Raw genomic sequence first — 22,853 nt, forward strand, 5'->3', positions numbered from 1 at the left:
ACTGTATGGCAGTATATCAGTACTAGACGGTAGTATGTACGCACTGTATGGTCCTATTATTTCAGGCAGTATTAGCCCGCATTACACTCCACTTCTATAATCTCTAGTAATTGCATATTTCTTCTCAGCCCCTAAGGTTCTCTAAAGTGTATATTATGGTTGTGGATGGCGGTATGACCATTGTGTGGGGTTGTATATCGGTCGTATTACATGTGCAGGGGAGGGGAGTAGTAATGGACAGTCTCCGCACAGGGCGTCCATGCCTCTCATCTCTGCACAATGTCTCATTTTCCCGACATTGCTCATTTTCTTGTTTTCCAACATTCGCCCTCTGAATCATCGTCTTCTCCGTCAGAACCAGCAATTTCGTGAATTCCTCCTCGCCAAGCTGATTAACGCCGAGGTTAGCTGTTACCGAGCGGAGCGCTTCTCCAGGCTGCAGGTGAGTGGCGGGTGTCTCATTACGGCACGACGGCCGGCGGAGGGGTCACCGGGCAGAACTGCCGCCGCGACCTCCTCGTACCGTGTCTTTCCACGTCTCCTCTCGCCCGCCAGGAGCGCACGCGGAGCTGTCTCATTGACACCTTGTACGACGAGCTCTTTCTGCACAGTCAGAGCGTCCTGGGGTCTCTGGAGGAAAATCCCGCAGATAAACTGGAGAATCCGTCTAGCGGATTCCTGGAAAACTTCAAGGTGAGTGACAATGAGCGACACGACGCCGGCGCTGGAGGCCGCCCTGCAGGCCCTTATCGGAGACATAGCAAATGATATCGGCAGCAATCTTTATAGAGCACGCTCTTAAAGGAATCATGCCGTTTTTACATCGCACGTCATCCTGAAGGAAATAAATGTTCTCCTTAAATGAAAATGATAAACAGCGCCACACCGGTCCTCAGGTTGTGTCCGGCATTGCATCTCAGCTCCATTTGAGTGAATGAGGATTCTATTTATTCTGCGCGCGTAGCCCACAGATTTACAGGCATTGTCATTGCTCTCTGTCCCCATCGGAGCTCACCAGCTAAATTCATGATGTCTCTGAAGAGCAGGAGAAAACCAGAGTGTCCGGAGGAGCTGCTGCTGAGCCCATGAGCTGCAATTCCAGATATAACCAGTGGACAGGAGTGGCGCTGTTTTGGAAGACCCATGCGCAAGGGTGGAGCTGTTTTCAGAAGAAAAAATGTAGCCATGTTTTTCTTATTCTGTACATCCCCTTTAACTCTGGTAGATCCAATGGGCCCCGAATTATGAATTCTGGCATAAAATAGTTTAAAATGTCCTGTGGTTGTGATTTTTGGTGCTTTTTACGCCAGCTCTGACTCTTTTTTTACAAGTGGGTGGAGTTTGCCAGGAGGGGGCGTAATGCCCTTCTTGATTAATCTGGTTCAAACATGACAATAGGTTATCTGCATTCTGCCACCTAGTGGACAGTATTGGTATCTACACCCAGTCAACAGCTGGATTCCTGAGCAGTGGGGGTGATAAATAGTGGGGGTCTTGGCCAAGCAAAAACCTTTATTCTGCCCCTACTGGCAGCACTGAGAATATCGAATATATATATATATATATATATATATATATATATATATATATATATATATAATCTGTTAACGATCTCTTTCGCAGACCTTCTCGCTTTCCCTGAGGAGCCCCCAGAGGTCACGTGACGCTCTTTCGCGAGGATGCAGAAGCGCCAGCATCGCCATAGATAACGTCTCGGAGGAGAGGAGGTGCGCCATGGGATCGGATCGACACAAATGGAACCACAAGTCATCTCCCCTAAGATACAGTGAAGGGAGTAGTTGATAATTATAGTTTTTTCCGCGACGTATCTTGAAGTTCCTTTGCCCGCGACCTCGTTATCCACCTCTGCTCCATAGAGTGTTGTTGTAACATGATATTGAAGGGGGCTGGGGGCTTCTAGAATAATGGAAATCCACTGTAATCTATAACATGCTCCAATTAATATCTGCACAATCTGGTTGGTTACAATAAGAAAAATTTTTCCAAAAGTATTTTATGATCTTTTACAAAAAGGGAAGAGAAATGTTTCCAGCAATTTGATTAATCGATTTCTACTTTACTATGTGTGAAGGCATCTTCCAAATCAGACGGCGGAATTCTGCAGGAAGCCCCTCCCCTCGTACTCCTCGTCCAATAGCAGCAGCTTCTGCAGCGCACAAGGCAGCGAGAGCTCCCCCGAGGAGAAGGTGGCGGTGAGACCTCCGCACTCTGCCGTGTATATTCCAATATCTGCTGTTTCATCCTGAAAGCCTCATTGTGGAATAGATAAGTGACATTTACCGGCAGAGATCTGTGGTTTATGACAGATGCAGACACACATGACATGATTTTTCTTTTCTTGTATGGCCAAATGGTGGTTTCTATCTAATGCCTTGTGCCAGGAGAAATAGTCAGACATTGGTGAATACGATGCTATGGTGAATAGTATGGGCTATGTGGGGGCCATCCTACGGTGTGGGGGCTGTGAGGGACCATCATACTGCATGGCGGCTGTAAGGGGACATCACATTGTGTGGGGGACTGTAAGAGGACATCATACTGTATGGGGGACTGTGAGGGGCCATCATACTGTGCAGGTGACTGTGTGGGGCCATCCTACTGTGTAGGGGCTGTGAGGGGCCTTCATACTGCATGGCGGCTGTAAGGGGACATCACATCGTATGGGGTACTGTAAGAGGACATCATACTGTATGGGGGATGTGAGGGGCCATCATACTGTGCAGGAGACTGTGTGGGGCCATCCTACAGTGTAGGGGCTGTGAGGGACCATCATACTGTATGGGGACTGTGAGGGGACATCACATTGTGTGGGGGACTGTGAAGGGACATCATACTGTGCAGGGGACTGTATGGGCCATCCTACAGTGTGGGGGCTGTGAGGGCCATCATACTGTATGGGGGCTGTGAGGGGACATCATACTGTGTGGGGGTCTGTATGGGGCCATCATACTGTATGGGGGATGTGAGGGGCCATCATACTGTATGGGGGCTGTGAGGGGACATCATATTGTGTGGGAGACTGTAAGAGGACATCATACTGTATGGGAAACTGTGAGGGAACATCATACTGTGCAGGACACTGTGGGGCCATCCTACAGAGTGGGGGCTGTGAGGGGTCATCATACTGTATGGGGGCTGTGAGGGGCCATCCTACAGGGTGGGGGCTGTGACCACTACTATCTTCTCTCCAGGTTCCACATCTTTGTTTTACACCCGGGAACCTGATCTGTATTTTTGTGTTTTCTATATATTATACTGTCTATATGGTCATTTTACTCCAATTTACAACTTTACGGGAATGCCTAGATTTATAGATTTACAATAACTGGAAAGCACCAGGTTGTATTTGACGTGAACAGATTCTAGAGCAGAAGGAGGTGAACAGATTGATATATAGGTTTGTGGAAAAAGTTCATGAGGTCATTGGGGTCATTACAGTATTGTATTCTCTCTCTAGGATAATGGCATGAAGTGAATGCGGATGACGTCACCTTGAGTAAGACCGGAGATGACGCAACTAATCACACAGTGGAATACACATACCGCCGACTCACCATAGAAGAAATAGGAAAGAATTACCATCTACGACAGCATCACACATATATAACGTTCACTACATCTATATTCGGTAATGGACCCTGCTGGCCACTGAGACAAGTATACTACATAGAGATTTATTCAGCCACCACTAGGGGGAGCTCAGTTCATACAGATTTATACATCCACCACTAGGGGGAGCTCACTAAGTACAGATTTATACATCCACCACTAGGGGGAGCTCAGTACATACAGATTTATACAGTCACTAGTGTTGAGCGATACCGTCCGATATTTGAAAGTATCGGTATCGGATGGTATCGGCCGATATCCGAAAAATATCAGATATCGCCGATACCGATATCCGATACCAATACTAGTCAATGGGACACAAATATCGGAAGGTATCCTGTAATGGATCCCAGGGTCTGAAGGAGAGGAAACTCGCCTTCAGGCCCTGGGATCCATATTCATGTGTAAAATAAAGAATAAAAATAAAAAATATTGATATACTTACCCTCTGACGCGCCCTGGTCGTCACCGCTGCAACCGCCTTGCTTTCGTTCCGAAGAATGAGCGCGTAAAGGGCCTTCGATGACGTCGCGGCTTGTGATTGGTCGCTGAGCGGTCATGTGACTGCTCACGCGACCAATCACAAGCCGCAACGTCATCGAAGGCCCTTTACGCGCTCATTCTTCGAAACGAAAGCAAGGCGGTTGCAGCGGTGACGACCAGGGCGCGTCAGAGGGTAAGTATATCAATACTTTTTATTTTTATTCTTTATTTTACATATTAATCTTAATCCCGATACCGATTCCCGATATCACAAAAATATCGGAACTCGGTATCGGAATTCCGATACCGCAAATATCGTCCGATACCCGATACTTGCGGTATCGGAATGCTCAACACTAACAGTCACCACTAGAGGGAGCTCACTACATACAGATTTATACATCCACCACTAGAGGGAGCTCACTACATACAGATTTATACATCCACCACTAGAGGGAGCTCACTAAGTACAGATTTATACAGTTACCACTAGAGGGAGCTCATTACATACAGATTTCTACAGTCACCACTAGAGGGAGCTCACTGCACACAGATTTATACAGTCACCGCTAAGGGGAGTGTTATGTTTGCTAATGACTGGTGTTATGAAGGCAATGCAGAAACACAGTGTGCTTAGCGATCAGAGCGCACACAGTGATCTGACAAATACCCAAAAATACAAGAACGAGCTCTGAGACGTGGAAACTCTGTAGACTGCACACCTGATCCTATCCTAAACACAACTAAAAGCGGCTGTGGATTGCGCCTAACAACTACCTAGGCAACTCGGCACAGCCTAAGAAACTAGCTAGCCTGAAGATAGAAAAATAGGCCTGACTTGCCCCAGAGAAATTCCCCAAAGGAAAAGGCAGCCCCCCACATATAATGACTGTGAGTAAGATGAAAAGACAAAACGTAGGGATGAAATAGATTCAGCAAAGTGGGGCCCGATATTCTAGGACAGAGCGAGGACAGTAAAGCGAACTTTGCAGTCTACAAAAAACCCTAAAGCAAAACCACGCAAAGGGGGCAAAAAAAACCCCCACCGTGCCGAACTAACGGCACGGCGGTACACCCTTTGCGTCTCAGAGCTTCCAACAAAACAAAAGACAAGCTGGACAGAAAAAAAGCAACAAAAAAGCAAAAGCACTTAGCTATACAGAGCAGCAGGTCACAGGAACAATCAGGAGAAGCTCAGATCCAACACTGAAACATTGACAAGGAGCCAGGATAGCAGCATCAGGCGGAGTTAAGTAATGAAGCAGTTAACGAGCTCACCAGAACACCTGAGGGAGGAAGCTCAGAAGCTGCAGTACCACTTGTGACCACAGGAGTGAATTCAGCCACAGAATTCACAACAGTACCCCCCCTTGAGGAGGGGTCACCGAACCCTCACCAGAGCCCCCAGGCCGACCAGGATGAGCCGCATGAAAGGCACGAACAAGATCGGAAGCATGAACATCAGAGGCAAAAACCCAGGAATTATCTTCCTGAGCATAACCCTTCCATTTAGCCAGATAAGGAGTTTCCGTCTAGAAACACGAGAATCCAAAATCTTCTCCACAATATACTCCAATTCCCCCTCCACCAAAACCGGGGCAGGAGGCTCAACAGATGGAACCATAGGTGCCACGTATCTCCGCAACAACGACCTATGGAATACATTATGTATGGAAAAGGAGTCTGGGAGGGTCAAACGAAAAGACACAGGATTGAGAACCTCAGAAATCCTATACGGACCAATAAAACGAGGTTTAAATTTAGGAGAGGAAACCTTCATAGGAATATGACGAGAAGATAACCAAACCAGATCCCCAACACGAAGTCGGGGACCCACACGGCGTCTGCGATTAGCGAAAAGTTGAGCTTTCTCCTGGGACAAGATCAAATTGTCCACTACCTGAGTCCAGATCTGCTGCAACCTATCCACCACAGAATCCACACCAGGACAGTCCGAAGACTCAACCTGTCCTGAAGAGAAACGAGGATGGAACCCAGAATTGCAAAAAAATGGAGAAACCAAGGTAGCCGAGCTGGCCCGATTATTAAGGGCGAACTCAGCCAACGGCAAAAAGGACACCCAATCATCCTGGTCTGCAGAAACAAAACATCTCAGACATGTTTCCAAGGTCTGATTGGTTCGTTCGGTCTGGCCATTAGTCTGAGGATGGAAAGCCGAGGAAAAGGATAGGTCAATGCCCATCCTACCACAAAAGGCTCGCCAAAACCTTGAAACAAACTGGGAACCTCTGTCAGAAACAATATTCTCAGGAATGCCATGCAACCGAACCACATGCTGAAAGAACAAAGGCACCAAATCAGAGGAGGAAGGCAATTTAGCCAAGGGCACCAGATGGACCATTTTAGAAAAGCGATCGCAGACCACCCAAATGACTGACATCTTTTGAGAAACGGGAAGGTCAGAAATGAAATCCATCGAAATATGTGTCCAAGGCCTCTCTGGGACCGGCAAGGGCAAAAGCAACCCACTGGCACGAGAACAGCAGGGCTTAGCCCTAGCACAAATCCCACAGGACTGCACAAAAGTACGTACATCCCGTGACAGAGATGGCCACCAGAAGGATCTAGCCACTAACTCTCTGGTATCAAAGATTCCAGGATGACCAGCCAACACCGAACAATGAAGTTCAGAGATAAGTTTATTAGTCCACCTATCAGGGACGAACAATTTCTCTGCTGGACAACGATCAGGTTTATTCGCCTGAAATTTTTGCAGCACCCGCCGCAAATCAGGGGAGATGGCAGACACAATGACTCCTTCCTTGAGGATACCCGCTGGCTCAGATAAACCCAGAGAGTCGGGCACAAAACTCCTAGACAGAGCATCCGCCTTCACATTTTTAGAGCCCGGAAGGTACGAAATCACAAAGTCGAAGCGGGCAAAAAATAACGACCAACGGGCCTGTCTAGGATTCAAGCGCTTGGCAGACTCAAGATAAGTTAAGTTCTTATGATCAGTCAATACCACCACGCGATGCTTAGCTCCTTCAAGCCAATGACGCCACTCCTCGAATGCCCACTTCATGGCCAGCAACTCTCGATTGCCCACATCATAATTACGCTCAGCGGGCGAAAACTTCCTGGAAAAGAAAGCACATGGTTTCATCACTGAGCAATCAGAACCTCTCTGTGACAAAACCGCCCCTGCTCCAATCTCAGAAGCATCAACCTCGACCTGGAACGGAAGAGAAACATCTGGCTGACACAACACAGGGGCAGAACAAAAACGACGCTTCAACTCCTGAAAAGCTTCCACAGCAGCAGAAGACCAATTAACCAAATCAGCACCCTTCTTGGTCAAATCGGTCAATGGTTTGGCAATGCTAGAAAAATTACAGATGAAGCGACGATAAAAATTAGCAAAGCCCAGGAACTTTTGCAGACTTTTCAGAGATGTCGGCTGAATCCAATCCTGGATGGCTTGGACCTTAACTGGATCCATCTCGATAGTAGAAGGGGTAAAGATGAACCCCAAAAATGAAACTTTCTGCACACCGAAGAGACACTTTGATCCCTTCACAAACAAAGAGTTAGCACGCAGGACCTGAAAAACCATTCTGACCTGCTTCACATGAGACTCCCAATCATCTGAGAAGATCAAAATGTCATCCAAGTACACAATCAGGAATTTATCCAGGTACTCACGGAAGATGTCATGCATAAAAGACTGAAACACAGATGGAGCATTGGCAAGTCCGAACGGCATCACTAGATACTCAAAATGACCCTCGGGCGTATTGAATGCAGTTTTCCATTCATCTCCTTGCCTGATTCTCACCAGATTATACGCACCACGAAGATCAATCTTAGTGAACCAACTAGCCCCCTTAATCCGAGCAAACAAGTCAGATAACAATGGCAAGGGATACTGAAATTTAACAGTGATCTTATTAAGAAGGCGGTAATCAATACACGGTCTCAGCGAACCATCCTTCTTGGCTACAAAGAAGAACCCTGCTCCCAGTGGTGATGACGATGGGCGAATATGTCCCTTCTCCAGGGATTCCTTCACATAACTGCGCATAGCGGCGTGTTCGGGCACGGATAAATTAAATAATCGACCTTTAGGGAATTTACTACCAGGAATCAAATTGATAGCACAATCACAATCCCTATGCGGAGGTAGAGCATCGGACTTGGGCTCTTCAAATACATCCTGATAATCAGACAAGAACTCTGGGACCTCAGAAGGGGTGGATGACGAAATCGACAAAAATGGAACATCACCATGTACCCCCTGACAACCCCAGCTGGATACCGACATGGAATTCCAATCCAATACTGGATTATGGGTTTGTAGCCATGGCAACCCCAACACGACCACATCATGCAGATTATGCAACACCAGAAAGCGAATAACTTCCTGATGTGCAGGAGCCATGCACATGGTCAGCTGGGCCCAGTATTGAGGTTTATTCTTGGCCAAAGGCGTAGCATCAATTCCTCTCAATGGAATAGGACACCGCAAAGGCTCCAAGAAAAACCCACAACGTTTAGCATACTCCAAGTCCATCAAATTCAGGGCAGCGCCTGAATCCACAAACGCCATGACAGAAAACGACGACAAAGAGCATATCAAGGTAATGGACAGAAGGAATTTGGACTGTACAGTACCAATGACGGCAGACCTAGCGGACCGCTTAGTGCGCTTAGGACAATCAGAAATAGCATGAGTGGAATCACCACAGTAGAAACACAGACCATTCAGACGTCTGTATTCCTGCCGTTCAACTCTAGTCATAGTCCTATCGCACTGCATAGGCTCAGGTTTAACCTCAGGCAGTACCGCCAAATGGTGCACAGATTTACGCTCGCGCAAGCGTCGACCGATCTGAATGGCCAAAGACAAAGACTCATTCAAACCAGCAGGCATAGGAAATCCCACCATGACATCCTTAAGAGCCTCAGAGAGACCCTTTCTGAACAAAGCTGCCAGCGCAGATTCATTCCACTGAGTGAGTACTGACCATTTCCTAAATTTCTGACAATATACTTCTATATCATCCTGACCCTGGCACAAAGCCAGCAAATTTTTCTCAGCCTGATCCACTGAATTAGGCTCATCGTACAGCAATCCGAGTGCCAGGAAAAACGCATCGACACTACTCAATGCAGGGTCTCCTGGCGCAAGAGAAAATGCCCAGTCTTGAGGGTCGCCGCGCAAAAAAGAAATAATAATCAAAACCTGTTGAATAGGATTACCAGAAGAATGAGGTTTCAAGGCCAGAAATAGCTTACAATTATTTTTGAAACTTAGAAACTTAGTTCTATCTCCAAAAAACAAATCAGGAATAGGAATTCTTGGTTCTAACATAGATTTCTGATCAATAGTATCTTGAATTTTTTGTACATTTATAACGAGATTATCCATTGAAGAGCACAGACCCTGAATATCCATGTCCACACCTGTGTCCAGAATCACCCAAATGTCTAGGGGAAAAAAAAAGTGAACACAGAGCAGAAAAAAAAAAAAAAAAATGATGTCAGAACTTTTTCTTTCCCTCTATTGAGAATCATTAGTTTGGGCTCCTTGTACTGTTATGTTTGCTAATGACAGGTGTTATGAAGGCAATCCAGAAACACAGTGTGCTTAGCGATCAGAGCGCACACAGTGATCTGACAAATACCCAAAAATACAAGAACGAGCTCTGAGACGTGGAAACTCTGTAGACTGCACACCTGATCCTATCCTAAACACAACTAAAAGCGGCTGTGGATTGCGCCTAACAACTACCTAGGCAACTCGGCACAGCCTAAGAAACTAGCTAGCCTGAAGATAGAAAAATAGGCCTGACTTGCCCCAGAGAAATTCCCCAAAGGAAAAGGCAGCCCCCCACATATAATGACTGTGAGTAAGATGAAAAGACAAAACGTAGGGATGAAATAGATTCAGCAAAGTGGGGCCAGATATTCTAGGACAGAGCGAGGACAGTAAAGCGAACTTTGCAGTCTACAAAAAACCCTAAAGCAAAACCACGCAAAGGGGGCAAAAAAAAAAACCCACCGTGCCGAACTAACGGCACGGCGGTACACCCTTTGCGTCTCAGAGCTTCCAACAAAAGACAAGCTGGACAGAAAAAAAGCAACAAAAAAGCAAAAGCACTTAGCTATACAGAGCAGCAGGTCACAGGAACAATCAGGAGAAGCTCAGATCCAACACTGGAACATTGACAAGGAGCAAGGATAGCAGCATCAGGCGGAGTTAAGTAATGAAGCAGTTAACGAGCTCACCAGAACACCTGAGGGAGGAAGCTCAGAAGCTGCAGTACCACTTGTGACCACAGGAGTGAATTCAGCCACAGAATTCACAACAGGGGAGCTAACTACATACAAATGTATACAGCCACCACTAGAGGGAGCTCACTACATAGTACATACAGATTTATACATCCACCACTAGGGGGGGGCTCACTACAAACAGATTTATACAGCCACCACTAGGGTGGCACACTACATGCAGAGTTATATACTCAGTAGTCACCAATAGAGAGAGCTCACTATATACAGGTTTGTGAAAATAAAACAAAAGTGATGGCACTCCATGTGAAGAATGTCACCGTACCTATGAGGTGGGGGAAGAGGTGTTCAACTCACCTCCGGTAGTTGTTCTTGCCAGGCACAACGCTGATTCTAAGCTCTGAATGACGCCCGCTGCTGACAATCTGAGCAGGAGCCATGACACAGCAAGGAACGATGAAAGGTGGGGGATATAAATCCACAGGGTGCCATACTCAGAGTCAGAAACCACCCAGGTCAGATTAAGAGAAGTCGATTTATTCACCACACAGTGAGTTTCAGGGAAGATCCATCCCTTTCCTCAAGTAATTACCCTGTTGAAGGGGATAGATCGTCCATGAAATATGTTGAGCGTTGAATAAATCAAGTTCTCTTATCTGACCTGGGTGGTTCCTGACTCAGAGCGTGGCACCCTGTGGATGTCCACCGCTCATCTTTCATCATTTTTCACTATGTACAGATTTGTACAGTCACCACTAGGGGGAGCTCTCTATATACAGATTTATACATCCACCACTAGAGGGAGCTCACTGCACACAGATTTATATAGTCTCCACTAGGGGGTGCTCACTATGTACAGATTTATATAGTCTCCACTAAGGGGAGCTCACTGTATATATCCACCACTAGGGGGCTCACTATATAGATATATACAGCCACCACTAGGAGGACCTCAGTATATACAGATTTATACAGCCACCACTAAAGGGAGCTCACTATATACAGATTTATACAGCCACCACTAAAGGGAGCTCACTATATACAGATTTATACAGCCACCACTAAAGGGAGCTCACTATATACAGATTTATACAGCCACCACTAAAGGGAGCTCACTATATACAGATTTATACAGCCACCACTAAAGGGAGCTCACTATATACAGATTTATATAGTCTCCACTAAGGGGAGCTCAGTATATTCAGATTTATACATCCACCACTAGGGGGAGCTCATTACATACATATGTATACAGCTATCATTTCACTCAATGGGAGTTTTAGAAATTTGTATGTAGTGAGCGCCCCCTGCTGTTGATTAAAAGTATATTATGATGTAAGGTGTAGTCATTAACACATTGCAGACATGATGATTGTATTTCCCTGGACAGGATGTGCTGGTTTTATTTTTTAATTTGTCTTATTTTAGCATTCACTTTATTTTTCCGTACGTTTTAATTCATTATTTCCTAGTCTGTCGTGAATCTCAGGATCTGTGATAATTTCATGTTTCAAATTGTATTAATTGTAATATAATAAATGGAGTATTTTCGAATAGTTACAATGCAGATACAATGTTAACTAACAAATGTTACAAAATGTTTTTAATTAGATATAATATATATTTATGTATGATGATTTAAAGATGAGAATGAAATCGGAAAAACTAAACTAAAAGCTATTTCATATATCAGAGAACAGTATTAGATGACTTAGAGTGCATAAAAAAAATCACTACATTTGAGTAGCATTGGGTCAAAATAATTAATGCACCAAATGTATCGTTTTCCGTTTTTTAATTGTTTTGTTGTGGAAAAGTCAGAAAGTAATAAAATGTGGCAAATAAGTTCCATATTTATACACGTAAATTTACAATTTTGATGTTTGGGTACAAAGTTTGAGTAACTCCTGGTTATTTATATATATAGAAGCATCTTTAAAAACTAGTTAGTGAACTCTTTATATACCGTAGCTCTAAAGAAAGGTGTTATTTAAAGTGGAATTACACGTGAAATGATGGAATATATTCTAATAATTCTGCTATTTATATTCTTAGGTGCAATAAAAGAAAATATATAACTTAAAATAAATTAATTAAATAACATAAAAACTAATAAAGTGTCTGTATAGAATCCGTCCGTTGTCTCCGCTGTTCTTTACGTTGTTTGTCTAATATGTTAAATATGGAAAAAAGGCAAATCAGAGCTCCACAATGATCAATTTAGTTTTATTCTTGAAACGTCAAATGCTTCTTATGTATATGCCGGGCAGACCACATACACCAGCCGACTATTTCCCTTCTGTGGTTTGGACTGTTCTGCTGCTGTAATTAGAAGTATACGTGGTTTGAAAGGAAAGTGACTTAACACAGAGTCCGTGGCCAATGCTAAAAAACAAAGTAGACGCCACATGTGTATATCTATAGCCGATCCTCAGAGCATTACACCCACACAATACCGCCACATAGTGCACAATAATACTTTTATAATACTACCTTACGGTTTTCTATATTACTGCCAAATGTTTCCAGTCCTTTGAGGTTCAAGATCTCTGGCATTGTATTCATGGAGCGGGATGAGCAGTTTTATATGACCCATAATGTCATCATAAGTCAGTAGTGCTGCCTCACGTGTACAATCTATACGATACAGTGGCTTGCGAAAGTATTCACACACACACACCCTGGCATTTTTCGTGTTTTGACACCACACAATCTGGAATTTCACTGTTTTTTTTTATGGTTTGCATCCGTTTAGGTAAAGAACGTGCCTACATCTATGAACATTTGGTTTCTTTGTTTTGTGAAGCGAACAACAAATAGGACAAAATAACTGAAAACTTCAGTGTGCATAACTATTCAGCCCCCTAAAGTCGGTACTTTGTAGAGCCTCCTTTGGAGGCAATTACAGCTGCAAGTTGCTTTGGATAAATCTCTATGAGCTTTCCACATCTGGCAACTGGAATTTCTGCCCATTCCTCAAGGCAAAACTGATCCAGCTCCTTCAAGTTAGATGTTTCCTCTCGTGAACAGCAATCTTCAAGTCTGACCACAGATGCTCCATTGGAATAAGGTCTGGGCTGTGACTCGGCCACTCCAAAACATGTACACGTTTCCCCTTACATCTCTCGAGTGTTGCTTTATCAGTATGCTTTGGGTCATTGTCTTGTTGGAAGGTGAAGGTCCAAGTCTCAAATCACTGACAGACTGAAACAGGTTTTGCTCAAGAATATACCTGTATTTCCCACCATCCATCTTCTCCTCAACTCTGACCATTTTCCATGTCCCTGCTACTGAAAAACATCTTCACAGCTTAATACTGCCACCACGTTTCTCTGAAAGGATGATGTTTTTGGGGTGATGAGCTGTGTTGGTTTGGCACCAGACATAGCATTTACCTTGGTGGACAATAAGTTCAATTTTGGGCTTATCTGACCACAGCACCTTCCTACCACGTCTTTTGGCAAACTCAAAACGAGCCTTAAAATTTGTGTGTAAGTAAAGGCTTTTTTTCTGCCCACTCTTCCGTGAAGGCCACCTGTATGGCTTATTGTGGTCATATGGACAGATACTCCAGTCTCTGCTTGGGAGCTTTGCAACACCTTCAGGGTTACCTTTAGTCTCTGTGCTGCCTCTCTGATTTATGTCCTCCTTGCCCAGGCTGAGAGTTTTGGTGGGTGACCCTCTCTTGACAGGTTTGTTGTAGTACCATGTTCTTTCAGTTTAGTAACATAGTAACATAGTAACATAGTAAGGCCGAAAAAAGACATTTGTCCATCCAGTTCAGCCTATATTCCATCATAATAAATACCCAGATCTACGTCCTTCTACAGAACCTAATAATTGTATGATACAATATTGTTCTGCTCCAGGAAGACATCCAGGCCTCTCTTGAACCCCTCGACTGAGTTCGCCATCACCACCTCCTCAGGCAAGCAATTCCAGATTCTCACTGCCCTAACAGTAAAGAATCCTCTTCTGTGTTGGTGGAAAAACCTTCTCTCCTCCAGACGCAAAGAATGCCCCCTTGTGCCCGTCACCTTCCTTGGTATAAACAGATCCTCAGCGAGATATTTGTATTGTCCCCTTATATACTTATACATGGTTATTAGATCGCCCCTCAGTCGTCTTTTTTCTAGACTAAATAATCCTAATTTCGCTAATCTATCTGGGTATTGTAGTTCTCCCATCCCCTTTATTAATTTTGTTGCCCTCCTTTGTACTCTCTCTAGTTCCCTTATATCCTTCCTGAGCACCGGTGCCCAAAACTGGACACAGTACTCCATGTGCGGTCTAACTAGGGATTTGTACAGAGGCAGTATAATGCTCTCATCATGTGTATCCAGACCTCTTTTAATGCACCCCATGATCCTGTTTGCCTTGGCAGCTGCTGCCTGGCACTGGCTGCTCCAGGTAAGTTTATCATTAACTAGGATCCCCAAGTCCTTCTCCCTGTCAGATTTACCCAGTGGTTTCCCGTTCAGTGTGTAATGGTGATATTGATTCCTTCTTCCCATGTGTATAACCTTACATTTATCATTGTTAAACCTCATCTGCCACCTTTCAGCCCAAGTTTCCAACTTATCCAGATCCATCTGTAGCAGAATACTATCTTCTCTTGTATTAACTGCTTTACATAGTTTTGTATCATCTGCAAATATCGATATTTTACTGTGTAAACCTTCTACCAGATCATTAATGAATATGTTGAAGAGAACAGGTCCCAATACTGACCCCTGCGGTACCCCACTGGTCACAGCGACCCAGTTAGAGACTATACCATTTATAACCACCCTCTGCTTTCTATCACTAAGCCAGTTACTAACCCATTTACACACATTTTCCCCCAGACCAAGCATTCTCATTTTGTGTACCAACCTCTTGTGCGGCACGGTATCAAACGCTTTGGAAAAATCGAGATATACCACGTCCAATGACTCACCGTGGTCCAGCCTATAGCTTACCTCTTCATAAAAATTGATTAGATTGGTTTGACAGGAGCGATTTCTCATAAACCCATGCTGATATGGAGTTAAACAGTTATTCTCATTGAGATAATCCAGAATAACATCCCTCAGAAACCCTTCAAATATTTTACCAACAATAGAGGTTAGACTTACTGGCCTATAATTTCCAGGTTCACTTTTAGAGCCCTTTTTGAATATTGGCACCACATTTGCTATGCGCCAGTCCTGCGGAACAGACCCTGTCGCTATAGAGTCACTAAAAATAAGAAATAATGGTTTATCTATTACATTACTTAGTTCTCTTAGTACTCGTGGGTGTATGCCATCCGGACCCGGAGATTTATCTATTTTAATCTTATTTAGCCGGTTTCGCACCTCTTCTTGGGTTAGATTGGTGACCCTTAATATAGGGTTTTCATTGTTTCTTGGGATTTCACCTAGCATTTCATTTTCCACCGTGAATACCGTGGAGAAGAAGGTGTTTAATATGTTAGCTTTTTCCTCGTCATCTACAACCATTCTTTCCTCACTATTTTTTAAGGGGCCTACATTTTCAGTTTTTATTCTTTTACTATTGATATAGTTGAAGAACAGTTTGGGATTAGTTTTACTCTCCTTAGCAATGTGCTTCTCTGTTTCCTTTTTGGCAGCTTTAATTAGTTTTTTAGATAAAGTATTTTTCTCCCTATAGTTTTTTAGAGCTTCAATGGTGCCATCCTGCTTTAGTAGTGCAAATGCTTTCTTTTTACTGTTAATTGCCTGTCTTACTTCTTTGTTTAGCCACATTGGGTTTTTCCTATTTCTAGTCCTTTTATTCCCACAAGGTATAAACCGCTTACACTGCCTATTTAGGATGTTCTTAAACATTTCCCATTTATTATCTGTATTCTCATTTCTGAGGATATTGTCCCAGTCTACCAGATTAAGGGCATCTCTAAGCTGGTCAAACTTTGCCTTCCTAAAGTTCAATGTTTTTGTGACTCCCTGACAAGTCCCCCTAGTGAAAGACAGGTGAAACTGCACAATATTGTGGTCGCTATTTCCTAAATGCCCAACCACCTGCAGATTTGTTATTCTGTCAGGTCTATTAGATAGTATTAGGTCTAAAAGTGCTGCTCCTCTGGTTGGATTCTGCACCAATTGTGAAAGATAATTTTTCTTGGTTATTAGCAGAAACCTGTTGCCTTTATGGGTTTCACAGGTTTCTGTTTCCCAGTTAATATCCGGGTAGTTAAAGTCCCCCATAACCAGGACCTCATTATGGGTTGCAGCTTCATCTATCTGCTTTAGAAGTAGACTTTCCATGCTTTCTGTTATATTTGGGGGTTTGTAACAGACCCCAATGAGAATTTTGTTACCATTTTTCCCTCCATGAATTTCAACCCATATGGACTCGACATCCTCATTCCCTTCGCTAATATCCTCCCTTAAAGTGGACTTTAGACAAGACTTTACATAGAGACAAACCCCTCCTCCTCTACGATTTTTACGATCCTTTCTAAACAGACTGTAACCCTGTAAGTTAACTGCCCAGTCATAGCTTTCATCTAACCATGTCTCGGTTATTCCCACTATGTCAAAGTTACCTGTAGATATTTCTGCTTCTAGTTCTTCCATCTTGTTTGTCAGGCTTCTGGCGTTTGCGAGCATGCAGTTTAGAGGATTTTGTTTTGTTCCAATCTCCTCACTGTGGATTGTTTTAGAAATGTTCTTACCTCCCTTCTGAATATGTTTTCCTGGGTCGTCTTTGTTCGAGTCTAATGTTTTTCTTCCCGTCCCCTCTTCTTCTAGTTTAACGCCCTCCTGATGAGTGTAGCGAGTCTTCTGGCGAATGTGTGTTTCCCAGGTTTGTTGAGGTGTAGTCCGTCTCTGGCGAGGAGTCCATCATACCAGTAATTCACACCGTGGTCCAGGAATCCAAATCCTTGTTGTCTGCACCATCGTCTTAGCCAGTTGTTTGCATCAAGGATCCTGTTCCATCTCCTGGTGCCATGCCCGTCTACTGGAAGGATAGAAGAAAAAACTACCTGTGCATCCAGTTCCTTTACTTTCTTCCCCAACTCTTCAAAGTTCTTGCAGATTGTCGGTAGGTCCTTCCTTGCCGTGTCATTGGTGCCAACATGTATCAGAAGAAATGGGTGGACGTCCTTGGAGCTGAAGAGCTTTGGTATCCTATCGGTCACATCCTTGATCATCGCACCTGGAAGGCAGCATACTTCTCTTGCAGTTATGTCCGGTCTGCAGATGGTTGCTTCTGTGCCTCTCAGTAGTGAGTCTCCCACCACCACCACTCTTCGTTGCTTCTTGGCTGTACTTTTTGCTGTCACTTGTTGCTGTGTGCCCTTTTCTTTTTTGCTTGCTGGTATTGCTTCATTCTTAGGTGTGCCATCTTCATCCTCTACAAAGATTTGATATCGGTTCTTCAGTTGTGTGGTTGGTGATTTCTCCATGGTCTTCTTGCTTCTTTTGGTCACATGCTTCCACTCATCTGCTTTTGGAGGTTCTCTGACACTTTTTGCACCTTCTGTGTCCAGTAGAGATGCTTCTGTTCTGTCTAGAAAGTCTTCATTCTCTTTGATGAGTTTCAAAGTTGCTATTCTTTCTTCCAGACCCCGCACCTTTTCTTCTAAAAGGGCCACTAGTCTACACTTCTGACAGGTGAAATTGGATTCTTCTTCTGGTCGATCTGTGAACATGTAGCACATGCTGCAGCTCACCATGTAGGTTGTCACATCTGCCATGTTGCTCCTAGATCCTGCTGACTTGCTGTGTGTTTTCCTTCTTGTGTAATCTACTCAGCCAAGCTCTCTTGCAATAATGTCCTACAGGCAAAAATTTGCGCGCCTTACGGCGCGCGGTTTGGTGATGCTTTCGAAGCAGCTGGTCCCGGCTGTACCCAACGATCTTCTAGCTTAGGGAGACTTCGCTTCTCCCAGAAGGCACCTGGAATATGCAAATTAGCCTCCTGAAGCTTGAATTCCTGGTTTGGTGATGCTTTCGAAGCAGCTGGTCCCGGCTGTACCTAACGATCTTCTAGCTTAGGGAGACTTCGCTTCTCCCAGAAGGCACCTGGAATATGCAAATTAGCCTCCTGAAGCTTGAATCCCTAGTTTGATAATGAATTTGATGGTGCTCAAGGATCATCACAAATTGGGATTTTTTTTTTCTTTTTATAACCCAACCCTGACTTGTACTTCTCAACAACTTTGTCACTGACTTGTTTGAAGATCTCCATGGTCTTCATGGTGTTGTTTGGAGATCTCCATGATCTTCATGGTATTGTTTGGAGATCTCCATGGGCTTCATGGTGTTGTTTGAAGAGCTCCTTGGTCTTCATAGTGTTGTTTGGAGATTTCCCTGGTCTTCGTGGGGTTTTGAGATTTCCCTGGTCTTCGTGGGGTTTGGAGATCTCCTTGGACTTCGTGGTGTTTGGAGATCTCCTTGGTCTTCGTGGTGTTTGGAGATCTCCTTGGTCTTCATGGTGTTTCGAGATCTCTTTGGTCTTCGTGGTGTTGTTTGCAGATCTCCTTGGTCTTCATAGTGTTGTTTGGAGATTTCCCTGGTCTTCGTGGTGGTGTTTGGAGATTTCCCTGGTCTTTGTGGTGGTGTTTGGAGATCTCCTTGGTCTTCATCGTGTTTCGAGATCTCTTTGGTCTTCGTGGTGTTGTTTGGAGTTCTCCTTGGTCTTCGTGATGTTGTTTGCAGATCTCCTTGGTCTTCATAGTGTTGTTTGGAGATTTCCCTGGTCTTCGTGGTGGTGTTTGGAGATTTCCCTAGTCTTCATAGTGTTTGGTTAGTTGAGTCTCTTGTTAATGGTGTTGCAGCCTCTGTGGCTTTTCAGAAAAGGTAAAGTGTTTATAGGGACAGACATGTGACACTTAGGTCGCACACAGGGGGACGTCCGGTCACTAACCATGGGACTTATGAAGGGAATTGCATGTGCCAGAAATGTTTATAGGGGCTTCATCGCAAAAGGGGTGAACACATATGCACATGCCAAATTTTAGCTAATTGATCCCATAAATGTATACCTATATTTTTCTCACTTCACCAACTTAGATTATGTAGTTATGATGTATCACACATAAATCAGATTACAAAAATATTTAAACACAAGTTGTAATGTAACAAAATACGTAAAAAGCCAAGAGGGGTGAATACTTTTACAAGCCACTGTACACAATGGCATCTTCCTGCACAAACCTGAAAAAGACCATAATTACTGATATAAGGGCAGAACATAATGATAACTGGATGCAAGAGGTTGCAAAATACTGATGCATTCAATCACACCACTAAAGGGGATATTGCATCAGCGCAAAATACTGTTCCATCCGCTCACATCTATAGGCTGGGGACTTGCTAAATAATGATCCAACTACTCACATCTATAAATTACTGACCCATCAGCTCCACACTCCTATCATCCATGAGGGCAGAGGATGCTGAGCATTAGACTTGCACACAAATAAAGCTTCTATAAAGGTGGCAGTCACCTGTAGGAAACCACGCGGTCCCATCTATTAGATCAGTCGGGTTTTCAATTAAGTACACCCCACAATGCGCTACCACCCCAGTCCTCCCAACTTCACAGAAAGTACCCTGCAAAAACACACGTGATACATTAGATGATACTTTGGCCAAAAAGCATCTTCATCTTCTCAGTCCATCATGAAAAGCAAATCTATGAAACGGGATGAAGTTTATGGCGTATGTGTCTGCATTCTGCCAAGGGGGCGGCGATGTACACCACCTTTGTATCAGAAGGACTTTTGGTTGGGAATTTGACACTATTTTCAGCGATTCTCCAGGGGTCCCTTCTTCCCATAATTTGTCGCCTTGCTCCAGCCGGTTTGTACACTGGCATGATATCAGGTTTCTCCTGCACCGATCAATGAGACTTGTTTTCGAGCATCTGACATTTGATCCCTTACTCCCAGGACTCCGAGTGAGAGATGGAGATTTAATGTGTGGAGCGACTCCAGCTCCCGTCCCCGGGGATATCATGGGATTCAATCTATCACTTTTCACAGCAGGAGTGAAGTGCGGTCCTACTGTATGGGGAAGCGATATTCCTGGTGCTCGTAGAGTTCATGAATAAAGGGAGAACGCCCAGAAGAGCTGGTGACCACCGCAGAAAACATCCTGACACCAAAGACTGCAGGAATGAAGGTAGGCAACGTCCTCTCCGGGGTCTAGTTTTTATGTAATGAGTCTGTATTTCTGCAGGGTTCTGTATTAGAGATGAGCGAATCTCCAGAAATTCATTTCGGGAAACTCCGCTTGATTTCCCCCCCCAAATAAGTTCCCAAATTTCCCAAAAGATGTTTATTATGTTCTGAGGTCTCTCCAGATCCCAAAGCAAAACAGGAGAGGTGAGGGGCGAGCCTAGGACAGGCAATGGAGCGAGCCTAGGACAGGCAATGGAGCGAGCCTAGGAGGGGCGGGATAGGACAGGGAATGGAGCGAGCCCAGGACAGGCAATTGAGCGAGCCCAGGACAGGCGATGGAGCGAGCCTAGGACAGGCAATGGAGCGAGCCTAGGACAGGCAATGGAGCGAGCCTAGGAGGGGCGGGATAGGACAGGGAATGGAGCGAGCCTAGGACAGGCAATTGAGCGAGCCCAGGACAGGCGATGGAGCGAGCCTAGGACAGGCAATGGAGCGAGCCTAGGACAGGCAATGGAGCGAGCCTAGGACAGGCATTGGAGCGAGCCTAGGAGGGGCGGGATAGGACAGGGAATGGAGCGAGCCTAGGACAGGCAATTGAGCGAGCCCAGGACAGGCGATGGAGCGACCCTAGGAGGGGCGGGATAGGACAGGGAATGGAGCGAGCCTAGGACAGGCAATGGAGCGAGCCTAGGAGGGGCGGGATAGGACAGGGAATGGAGCGAGCCTAGGACAGGCAATTGAGCGAGCCCAGGACAGGCAATGGAGCGAGCCTAGGAGAGGAGAGGGGCAAGCCCAGGAGAGACAAGGGGCGAGCCTAGGACAGGCGATGGAGCGAGCCTAGGACAGGTGATGGGGCGAGCCTAGGACAGGCGATGGGGCGAGCCCAGGACAGGCAATGGAGCGAGCCCAGGACAGGCGATGGAGCGAGCCCAGGACAGGCGATGGAGCGAGCCCAGGACAGGCGATGGAGCGAGCCTAGGAGAGGAGAGAGGTGAGCCTATGACAGGCGATGGAGAAAGCCTATGACAGGCAATGGAGCGAGCCTAGGAGGGGCGGGATAGGACAGGGAATGGAGCGAGCCTAGGACAGGCAATTGAGCGAGCCCAGGACAGGCGATGGAGCGAGCCTAGGACAGGCAATGGAGCGAGCCTAGGACAGGCAATGGAGCGAGCCTAGGACAGGCAATGGAGCGAGCCTAGGAGGGGCGGGATAGGACAGGGAATGGAGCGAGCCTAGGACAGGCAATTGAGCGAGCCCAGGACAGGCAATTGAGCGAGCCCAGGACAGGCGATGGAGCGAGCCTAGGAGGGGCGGGATAGGACAGGGAATGGAGCGAGCCTAGGACAGGCAATGGAGCGAGCCTAGGAGGGGCGGGATAGGACAGGGAATGGAGCGAGCCTAGGACAGGCAATTGAGCGAGCCCAGGACAGGCAATGGAGCGAGCCGAGGAGAGGGGCAAGCCAGGACAGGCGATGGAGCGAGCCTAGGACACGCAATGGAGCGAGCCTAGGAGAGGAGAGGGGCAAGCCCAGGAGAGACAAGGGGCGAGCCTAGGACAGGCGATGGAGCGAGCCTAGGACAGGCGATGGGGCGAGCCCAGGACAGGCGATGGAGCGAGCCCAGGACAGGCGATGGAGCGAGCCCAGGACAGGCGATGGAGCGAGCCCAGGACAGGCGATGGAGCGAGCCTAGGAGAGGAGAGAGGCGAGCCTATGACAGGCGATGGAGAAAGCCTATGACAGGCGAGGGGCAAGCCTTGGATAGCCGATGGAGTGAGCCTAGGAGAGACAAGCCTAGAAGGGGCGAGCCTAGAATAGGCGACCCTAGAATTTATCTGTAGGGTCGTATGAATTTAGGGGTTTAATGAGCCTTCTATATTAGTTTAGGGGGTCTGTATTCTCATTGAGATGAGTGGGGTCATTTGCACTAACTGCGGGAGCTTTAAATGACATACCGTATTTTGGAAGTATATTCTAAATAAATTGATTGTGAGAAAAAAAACTATTTTCACAGCGACTCATTTACCCTTTTCATTCTCAAACACAGATAAGTATAGGTGCGTCCTGACGTGTACAGCAGCATCCCCCGACATAGTTGATGGGGTCAGTGTAGCTGTCATTTTGGATATGGCACAAGCGGCGAAATGATGGATACATAATTTGCTCCATAAAACCAGAAAGGATTTTTTTTCAGACGCCTCATACTTTGGTGGATGAAATTATACTTCCTACTATTAGAACATCTGATATTGTGAAAATTTCCTTTTAAGAAAATTCGAAATATGGGTAAAATTCAGCTACAAAATGACTAAATATAACTGATATGAAAAAGCAAAAAAAAAACACAA

General features: G+C 45.3%; 1 long non-coding RNA gene across 1 annotated transcript; it reads left to right on the forward strand.

Annotated features, from left to right (window-relative positions):
* Positions 1-365: 365 nt before the first annotated feature.
* Positions 366-3,794, forward strand: LOC138666100 (uncharacterized). Its single transcript, XR_011318557.1, has 5 exons — positions 366-442; positions 556-693; positions 1,624-1,727; positions 2,093-2,213; positions 3,479-3,794. It is a non-coding gene; the product is annotated as an uncharacterized lncRNA (long non-coding RNA).
* Positions 3,795-22,853: the final 19,059 nt, after the last annotated feature.

The sequence above is a fragment of the Ranitomeya imitator genome, chromosome 2 (genome assembly GCF_032444005.1).
Source record: "Ranitomeya imitator isolate aRanImi1 chromosome 2, aRanImi1.pri, whole genome shotgun sequence".
NCBI lineage: Eukaryota > Metazoa > Chordata > Amphibia > Anura > Dendrobatidae > Ranitomeya > Ranitomeya imitator.